This window comes from Sapajus apella, unplaced genomic scaffold, assembly GCF_009761245.1.
Source record: "Sapajus apella isolate SASKATOON/1434 unplaced genomic scaffold, GSC_monkey_1.0 scaffold11, whole genome shotgun sequence".
Classification (NCBI taxonomy): domain Eukaryota; kingdom Metazoa; phylum Chordata; class Mammalia; order Primates; family Cebidae; genus Sapajus; species Sapajus apella.
Genome location: NW_022436951.1, coordinates 27,334,862 through 27,345,029, shown reverse-complemented (window position 1 = coordinate 27,345,029; position 10,168 = coordinate 27,334,862).

Sequence of the window (10,168 nt, the reverse complement as noted above, 5' to 3'; positions counted from 1 at the left end):
TTGAGTCTCAGAGAAGTTAAATGACTTGGCCAAGGTCACATAGCTGGTTTTCTCTCTGCTACACTACATCACCCTTGTTTGAGCCCAGGAGTTCAAGACCAGCTTGGACTACATGGCAAAACCCTCTCTCTACAGAAAATTTTAAAAATTAGCTGGTGATGGTGCTGTGTACCTGTAGTCCTAGCTACTTGGGAGGCTGAGATGGAAGGATTACCTAAGCCTGGGAAGTTGAGACTGCAGTAAGCTATGATTGCTCCATTGCACTCCAACCTGGGCAACAGAGTTGGACCCGGTCTCAAAAAACTTATAAATGTGATTATTTTACATTCTTTTTAGGGGGTGTACTAAGTCCTTAAAATCCTGTGTTTCCCACAAACAGCAAATCTTAATTCTGACCAGCTACATTTTTTCTTTTTCTTTTTTTTTTTTTTTTGAGACAGAGTCTTGCTCTATCACCAGGCTGTAGTGGAATGGTGCAGTCTCGGCTCACTGCAACCTCTGCCTCCCAGGTTCAAACGATTCTCCTGCCTCAGCCTCCTGAGTAGCTGGGACTACAGGTGCCTGCCACCACACCCAGCTAATTTTTCTATTTTTGGTAGAGACAGGGTTTCACTATGTTGGCCAGGATGGTCTCCATCTCCAGACCTTGTGATTTACCCACCTCAGTCTCCCAAAGTAATCCCAGTCTCCTATAATCTGGGATTACAGGCATAGGCCACTGTGCCTGGCCGACCAGCTATATTTCAAGTGCTCAAGAGGCACACTTCTCTACTGGCTACTGTATTACACAATGTAGCTCTTGAGGCACACAGTGTAGTAAGATTTGGTATGGTTGAAAATCTTCTATTTTTGTATAGCAGGAATATGGTAAACATGAAGGAAATGGTTGGAAAGGAGCACAGGCCTCTTCCCATCCCCATCCACCTGTAAAAAGTATCTTTTACTCCAGGGTCTTTGCTGTACAAATGTATCAAAGTGGTATTGCTGTGCCTCAGGAGACAGAGGTATGTCAGTTTGAAGACCACCATTTTAAGATGGATTCTAGCTGTTGAGGTCTGTGGGAATGATGCAATAATGATGAAATTTATACATTCTTATCCCTAAATCTGGACCAAGACAAAAGAAAAATGCGTGGAACAAAATATTTGCAGAAGATCCAGAAAGCCCTTGTGACTTTGCCAGTGATATTCTGGTATCATACCAGAATCGTATCTTTTTAAAGATAAGGTTGATAATCTACCTTCTCACAGTAGAGTTTTTGGTAATAGCAGGTATATTGGTCATTTTTCTCTAGAGGGACAAAACTGATACTATATATATATACATATATATGTATATATATAAAGGGGAGTTTATTAAGGAATATTGGCTCACATGATCAAAAGGTGACCTCCCACAATAGGCTGTCTGCAAGCCGAGGAGCAAGGAAGCCAGTCTGAGTCCCAAAGCTGAAGAACTTGAAGTCTGATGGTTGAGGGCTGGAAGCATCCAGCACAGGAGAAAGATGTAAGTCAGAAGACTAAACCAGTCTAGTCTTTTCTCGTTCTTCTGCCTGTTTTTATTATTGCCACCCAGATTGAGGGTGGGTCTGTCTTTCCCAGTCCACTGACTCAAATGTTATTCTTCTTTGGCAACACCCTCACAGACATACCTAGGAATGAGACTTTGCTTCCTTCAATCCAATCAAGTTGACACTGAATATTAACCATCACAGTAGAATAATGTTTTTCCTTGTGACTACCATGGAGACAAGATCAGGCTGTGAGAGAATCATCAACCTAACATCAGACTACTTGAGGAGGTGAAGGTTTCCTGTAAGTGACAAAGGGTCTCTTTCTTACCTTTATTTTCTTAGGAAACATCTATGATTTGCCCCTCTAGCTCTTTTTAAGTTCCACTATGTGATATCAATGATGGACTTCCTTTCCAAAGAAACCCATATGCTTGTAAAAGCTAAGTGTAGAGAATTACTCTGTAGGGAATTACTTGGCCCTAGCAGACCAAGACACCAGGACTAGATGGCTTAAATAACAGATATTTTCTGACAGCACTGGAGGCTGAAAAGTAAGATGGAGGTGCCAGGTGATTCAGTTTCTGGTAATGGCTTTCTTCCTGGTTTTCAGATGGCTGTCTTCTTGCTGTGTCCTCACATGGTGGAGAGTGAGCTCTGGTGTCTCTTCTTCTTATAAGGACATCAGCCCCTTCATGTTAGGGCCCAACCCTTTTGACCTCATTTAACCTTTATCACCTCCTTGTAGGCCCTATCTCCAAATATAGTCACATTGGGGGTTAGGACTTCAACATCTGAATTTTGGGGAGACACAATTCAGTAATTCAATCCATAGCAGATACTAAGCTACCAAGAGTACGGAATTCCATTTCAGAAGCTCTTCAAACAAATTAAGATTATCATCTGCCTGGATGATTCTTAAGGGTGAAATTCTGTTTAGCTAGAGGCAAATGACTGATTTAATATTTTCCAGAACTCCAAGTCTGTGAATTATAACTGCATCATTCTCTCTCCTCCTTATATATAAAATGGTTTCATTTTCATGATAAAATAAATTTCATTATGACCCATACTTCTTCCAATAAAAACTCTTGGGGAAAGTTTTGGGGGTTTCCAGGTAAACTAATTTTACAGCAAGATATTTTTTCTATTGAGCTATTTCCTCTATTTTTTTCTTTATAAAGTTATTTCCTTTAGCCTGAGAACTGCAGAAGCACAGTAGGTTTTTTTCCCCCTCTGTTTTTTAAAAATAGGCATTCAATTAAAACCTAGATGATGAGTTGATAGGTGCAGCAAACCACCATGGCACATATATGCCTATGTAACAAACCTGCATGTTCTGCACATGTATCCCAGAACTTAAAGTAAAATAAAAAAATAAAAAATACAAAAATACAAACACGGGCATTCAATAATCAAAAGGCATTTTGAATAAGAGTCTTTCAAATTAATACATGGGTATTCCTAGAGTAGTTAATTTCTAAGTGAAACTAACAATAGTTTCTTCGAAAGCTTGGGCACAGTCCATGAACCTATAAAACTAGAATAAACTAAAAAGTACCTTTCCTGTGAGTACTTTAGAGATTGTTGTACAGAACACACTTCAAATCTAATTTTTATTGCTATGGCATCGGGAAATTCCAGAGAGTATAAAAATATAGGGTATTTTAACCTGACTGTAAATTATGAGTTTATGGTATTGAAAAGGGGGAATACGAAAATATGCATCCGACTTGTGTTAAGCACCTTAAAGAAAAATTTAAAATGTAAGAACACTGTAATGGCTTAGCACTGTTCTTTGGGAACAGTTATTACAAGTAAGGACTACAACATTCAATGAAAATGAATGTGGACTCTTTCACATATTAACTATTCTAGGCAAGGCCACTGCAGTAAATATATAAATTCAAGGTGATTCATTAAAAATGTAAGTTACCAAGGACTTCATGACCAAAACACCAAAAGCATTGGCAACAAAAGCCAAAATAGACAAATGGGACCTAATCAAACTCCACAGCTTCTGCACAGCAAAAGAAACAGTCATTAGAGTGAATCGGCAACCAACAGAATGGGAAAAAATTTTTGCAGTCTACCCATCTGACAAAGGGCTGATATCCAGAATTTACAAAGAACTAAAACAGATTTACAAGAAAAAAACAAACAAGCCCATTCAAAAGTGGGCAAAGGATATGAACAGACACTTTACAAAAGAAGACATACATGAGGCCAACAAACATATGAAAAAATGCTCATCATCACTGGTCATTAGAGAAATGCAAATCAAAACTACATTGAGATACCATCTCACACCAGTTAGAATGATGATCATTAAAAAATCTGGAAACAACAGATGCTGGAGAGTATGTGGAGAAATAGGAACACTTTTACACTGTTGGTGGGAGTGTAAATTAGTTCAACCATCGTGGAAGACAGTGTGGCAATTCCTCAAGGACCTAGAAATAGAAATTCCATTTGACCCAGCAATCCCATTACTGGGTATATATCCAAAGGATTATAAATCATTCTACTATAAGGACACATGCATACGAATGTTCATTGCAGCACAGTTTACAATAGCAAAGACGTGGAACCAACCCAAATGCCCATCGATGATAGACTGGCCAACAGACTGGACAGGGAAAATGTGGCACATATACACCATGGAATATTACACAGCCATCAAAAACGATGAGTTCATGTCCTTTGTAGGGACATGGATGAACCTGGAAGCCATAACTCTCAGCAAACTGACACAGGAGCAGAAAATCAAACACCGCATGTTCTCACTCATAGATGGGTGTTGAACAATGAGAACACATGGACACAGGGAGGGGAGCACTACACACTGGGGTCTGTTGGGGGGAAATAGGGGAGGGACAATGGGGGGTGGGGAGTTGAGGGGGGATGGCATGGGGAGAAGTGCCAGATGTAGGTGAGGGGGAGAAAGGCAGCAAATTACACTGCCACGTGTGTACCTATGCAACAATCTTGCATGTTCTTCACATGTACCCCAAAACCGAAAATGCAATTAAAAAAATGTAAGTTACCAAGTATTTCCAAATTACAATACCATCATGTTTTAGTTATCTGATGTTTGATTTTAAGAAGAAACTGAAAACTGACACATTGTCTGTAAGTTATTACATAGGCCTTTACTTAAACATATGGGTTTTTATGTTATTTATTTATCTTGACATAAGAATAGGCTAATTGTTGTAATTATATCACAGTTCATGGGCTTTATTCTCATGACTGCCTCTAAGAAACCCTAGTGTTTTGCTGGGCACAGTGGCTCATGCTTGTAATCCCAGCACTTTGGGAGGCTGAGGCACATGGATCACTTGAGGTCAGGAGTTCAAGACAAGCCTGGCCAACATGGTGAAACCCTGTCTCTACTGAAAATACAAAAATTAGTTGGGCATGCTAGTGCATACCTGTAATCTCAGATACTTGGGAGGCTGAGGCAGGAGAATTGCTTGAATCCTGGAGGCAGAGGTTGCAATGCGCCAAGATTGCACCACTGCACTCCAGCCTGGGCAACAGAGTGAGACTCTGTCTTAAAAAAAAAAAAAAAACAACCCCCCCTCCAAAACGGTAGTTTTTATTTAATACACACATACCTCTCTCGAATCATTTCATTCTGTAATATCAGTAAAAAAATTAGCATATCCCAAATATGAATATATTAAAAACTCATGCTGCATCTCTGTATTATGTATACCAGAAAAATATACACAACATAGATTTTAAAAGATAAAGGCAAAATGATTTAACATTTAATTTTAATTTTAATTTTTTTGAGACAGAGTGTCACCATCTATCTTGTGATCCACCGTCGTGGCCTCCTAAAGTGCTAGGATTACAGGCATGAGCACCATGCCTGGACAACATTGAATTTTTAAAATTAAAGTACAAAGTTAGAACAATGACTGGATATTCTTATTTTGGAAGGTCTTGGTTTAACACTTTATGAGACGGTGATTTGAGTTTATATATTTATTTATTTGGAGACAGGGTGTGACTCTATCACTCAGGCTGGAGTACAGTGGCATGATCTCAGCTCACCGAAGCCTCTACCTCCTGGGTTCCGGTGATTCTCCTGTCTGTCTCCCGAGTAGCTGTGACTACAGGTGTCTGTAACCACATCTGGCTAATTTTTGTATTTTTTGGTAGAGACGGGTTTTTTTTTATCATGTTGGCTAGACTCATCTCGAACTCCTGATCTCACAGGATCCACCCATCTAGGCCTCCCAAAGTGCTGGGATTACAGGCGTGAGCCACCATGCCCTGCCTGAGTTTTATTTTTGATCAAAAAAATAGGACCTTTTCTTTTAGAAGAGTTTTAGATTTACAGAAACATTGAGAAGATACTACAGAGTTCCCATATACTCTGGATCCAACTTCCCTTATTATTAACATCTTACATTATTATGGTATGTTTTTTATTTTTTATTTTTTTTGTGAAATAGGGTCTTATTCTGTCACCTTGGCTGGAGTGCAGAGGCGTGATCATGGCTCACTGCTGCCTTAACCTCCCAGGCTCAAGAAATCTTCCCACCTCAGCTTCCTGAGTAGCTGGGACGACAGGTGCACACCACCACACCTGGCTAATTTTTGTCTTTGTAGAGATAGGGTTTCACAATGTTCCCCAGGCTGATCTTGAACTCCTGGACTCAAGCAGTCCTTCCACCTCAGCCATCCAAAGTGCTGGGATTACAGGCGTGAACCACTGTATGTGTTATAATTAATGAACTAGTAGTGACATATTAACTAAAGTCCATGGTTTATTCAGATTTCCTTTGTTTAATCTAACGTTTTTTTGTTACAGGATCCCACCCAGGACATCAGAATTACATTTATTTGCCATGTCTCCTCTTGGCTATGAGTTTCTCAGACATTTCTTGTTTCTGATAACCTTGACAGTTTTGAGAGTACTGGTCAAGTATTTTGTAGGATGCCCCTCTAATGGAATTGTCTAATTTTTTTTTTTCTAATTTGACTGGAGTTGTGGGTTTGAGGGAGGAAAACCATAGAAGTACAATGCCATTTTCATCAGAAGGTTACATGCCATCAACATGATTTTTATCACTGAGCTCAGGTCACATGTTAACTTGGTGGCTTACAGTTAAGTTTTCAGCTTCTACTAAGGTCCAGTAGCAAACCAAAAGCTGTTTCTCAAAAGCAGAATAGTTACCCACAGACAATGACAGAGATTTGCTCCAAAATCCTAAGGATTTGTACTATGGTTCACCTATGGTTGCTTGCAAAAGATTCTAAACAGTATTTACTTAGCTATTTTTTGGGAGAAAGGATCTTTTATGTTGCCTAAGCTACAGTGCAGTGGCATGATCATAGCTCACTGTAACTTGAATTCCTGGGCTCAAGTGATCCTGCCTTAGCCTTGCAAGTAGTTAGGACAGACTACAGGTGTGTACTACCACACCTGGTTAATTACATTTTTTTTTTTTTTATATATAGAGATGAAGTCTCCCATTTTTGCCCAGGCTGGTCTTAAACTCCTGGGCTGACGCAATCCTCCCAACTTGGCCTCCTAAAGTGCTGTGATTACAGGTGTGAGCCACTGTGCCTGGCCTCTCAACAGCATTTAAATCTGCCATTGACAATTTAAGTACCATTGGATCTGCTGGATCTTATGGCCCAAATGGCAGAGCAACTTGCCCAAGAGCCTGGACCTGTTGTGGAGCCTTCTCTTCTTCTACTAGGTATTGTGTGTTTTTTTTTTTGTTTGTTTGGTTGGTTGTAGAAGGCGCCAAATGCAATATACAATAACTTATTCTTCCATTTACAAGTGATATCTTGGGGGCCACGGTGGCTCATGCCAGTTGTCTTGGCACTTGAGGAGGTGAGGCTATGCATTCAAGGCCAACCTGGGCAACATAAGAACCTCTCATTCATTAAAAAAATAATAATTAAAAAAAATTTACAAGTGATACCTTGACATGTCCCATACTGGTCTCCTAGAAATTTCACGAGGTGGAGGGCCCCAGATGTTTCGTGAGACTTACTTCCTGTCTTCAGAATGCATATATTTTATCAATATGTCTAGAGTAATTGCTACTTCCTGCTCACCATGAGTAATCAGCATAATATCATCAACGTAATGGACCAGCATGTAGTTCTTTGGAAGGGGAAGACTAAATTATGACATAGGGCTGAAGAGTTGATATATTCCTGTAGTGGGACAAGAAGTTGTATAGTGGTCTTACCAGTTAATGGTAAATTCCTTCTGATGGTGTTTTCCAATAGGTAGAGAGGGAAAAGGCATTTGCTTGATTAACAGCTGCCCAGTACTAGGAGATGTGCTGATTTGCTCAAGTAATGAAAGACCTAAATGGCAGTGCAACTAGAGTAACCATGAAATTAGGTTTATAAGAATCTATTGTCATTTTCCAAGATCCATTTGTGTTTTGCACATGCCAAATAGGCGAGGGGAAAAGAAATGTAGTGGGTATCACCACCTCTGCAACTTTCAAATCCTTGACAGTGGCATTAATATTTACAATCTCTCCCAGAACGTGGCATTGCTTTTAGTTTGCTACATTCATGGGTATAAGCAGTTCCAGTGGCTTCCTTTGGCCTTTCCTATTACAATAGTCTTTATAGGTCAGGGAACCAATGTGGGGATTCTTCCAGTTGTTGAGTATATCTCTTTTAATTATGCATTCTGGAACTGGGAAAACAGAACCACAGGATGGGTCGAGGGATTCAATGGGTCTAATGAGAGATGAACCTGAGCTGAAACTCCATTGATCACTCGACCTCCGTTAAGCCTCTACTCTGACTGGTAGGCAGAGTAATGTTTTTGGTTTCCACAGATTAGTATCAGGTCACAGCCATTGTGTAGCAATCCCTTACAAATCTGATTATTTCTTTTCCTCCAATGCACAGTTACCCTGGTAGATGGCTATTGGTCCCTTTGGGAGAAATAAAAATACATTTTTGGCAATGTAGCAGTCCTTGCTCAAGAGGATCCAGCCTCTCCTTCATTCAGAACTCTGAGAGTATAAGCTGGCTCAAGTCTGGGAACTGATTAAGGGGTTGTGACTCTCTGTTTTGGTGATGCAAGTAAGGATATCTGTTTCCTACATCTAGAACTCTTCCACTTATACAGACCAGTGAGAACGTAGTAGATTGACTATTTTCTAGGGACACAATGATTAACTGGCCAACAGCACAGGTCTCTGTAAGTAATATTGCTTTAGCTTTGCTTGCAATTATAGTAATCATGCCGACCTACTTTTTGGCAATTAAGTGCCACCCCAGGGTAGCACTTAGGAATCCGTTTGATGGTAGCAGTTTCCACTGTAAGATATATGTGACTTAAGAGTAGCTGCAGATCTCTTCAAGGATGCTTGGTTTCCCCTCACAAATTTCTTACAGTAATGGTGAAAAGCATGTCTTCTGGATCCTCCTGGGGTGGGTAAGCAGGTCTTAAATGATAAATCTACTCTAACATTCCAGTCTCCACAAGCCTGTGGGTACCTTTCTCTACAGATACCTAGGCAGTTCTGGCACTTCAACTTCATTTAGCATAGGCCCTTCTGGGTGGATGGAGGTTAAGTGATCAATGGAGTTTTCATTCAGATTGTTCTCACGGGGGTCCCAGTGGGTCCCCAAACCTGTCCTGTGTTTATTTTCCCAGTTTGACATGCATAATTTGAAAAGACACACTCAGCAATTAAACACAGCATTACAGCTTTTTCTAAGCCTCTGAGATAAAACACTGAATCCAGAATCTCTGGTCAGTTCATATCAATAAATTTGGCCCTGATAGAATTTATAATCTTTCCATTTTGATCCCTGCATGAGTTTCCTGAGGTGGTCATAAAAAAGTACCAGAAACTGAGTGTCTTAAAACAACAAAATTTATTCTCTTGCAGTTTTGGAGGCTGGAAGTCTGAAAGCAGGTTTTTGGCAGGGCCAAGCTTCTTTGGAAGGCGCTTTGGGATAATCCTTTTTTGCCCTTTCTTTGCTTTGCTGACTCCTGGCATTCTGTGGCGTTTCCTGGCTTCCAGTTGCATCACTCCAATCTCTGCTTCTGTCTCCACATGGCCTTCTTCCCTCTGTGCACATTTATCTGTATGTCCTCTTCTAAGGGCACCAACCAGTGGATTTAGGGCTCATTCTATACCAGCTCATTCTATACTAGACCCTCATCTTAACTAATTACATCTGCAAAGCCCCTCTATCCAAGTAAGTTAATATTGTAAGGGTCTAGGTGGACATGAATTTTGGTGGACACTATTCAACCCTCTACAATCCCATACCTTAACAGTCTTTGTATATTCTTTCGCATGCCCTGAATTTTTTAGCATGTGTATTTATTACTTTTTCAAGTAAAATTAAAGGAGAAAACAATACCCCCGGAGTTCTTTGCCACAAGATAGAAACATTATTTCCGACCAGTTTCTCCCTTGGAGGTTACTACTGTTTAGTCTCCCTAAACTGGTCTTCCAAGTCTTGCCCTTCTCCAAACTTTTACCAAACTGCTGTCAAAGTGATTTTTCAAAACGATCTCAAGATCTATCAATGAGGATTAAACATAAGCTCCATAGCCTAATATGGCTTTTTCATGGTCTGGCCTCCAGCACCACTTTTTCTGTTTCATCTTTTTTTTTTTTTTTTTTTTTTTTTTTT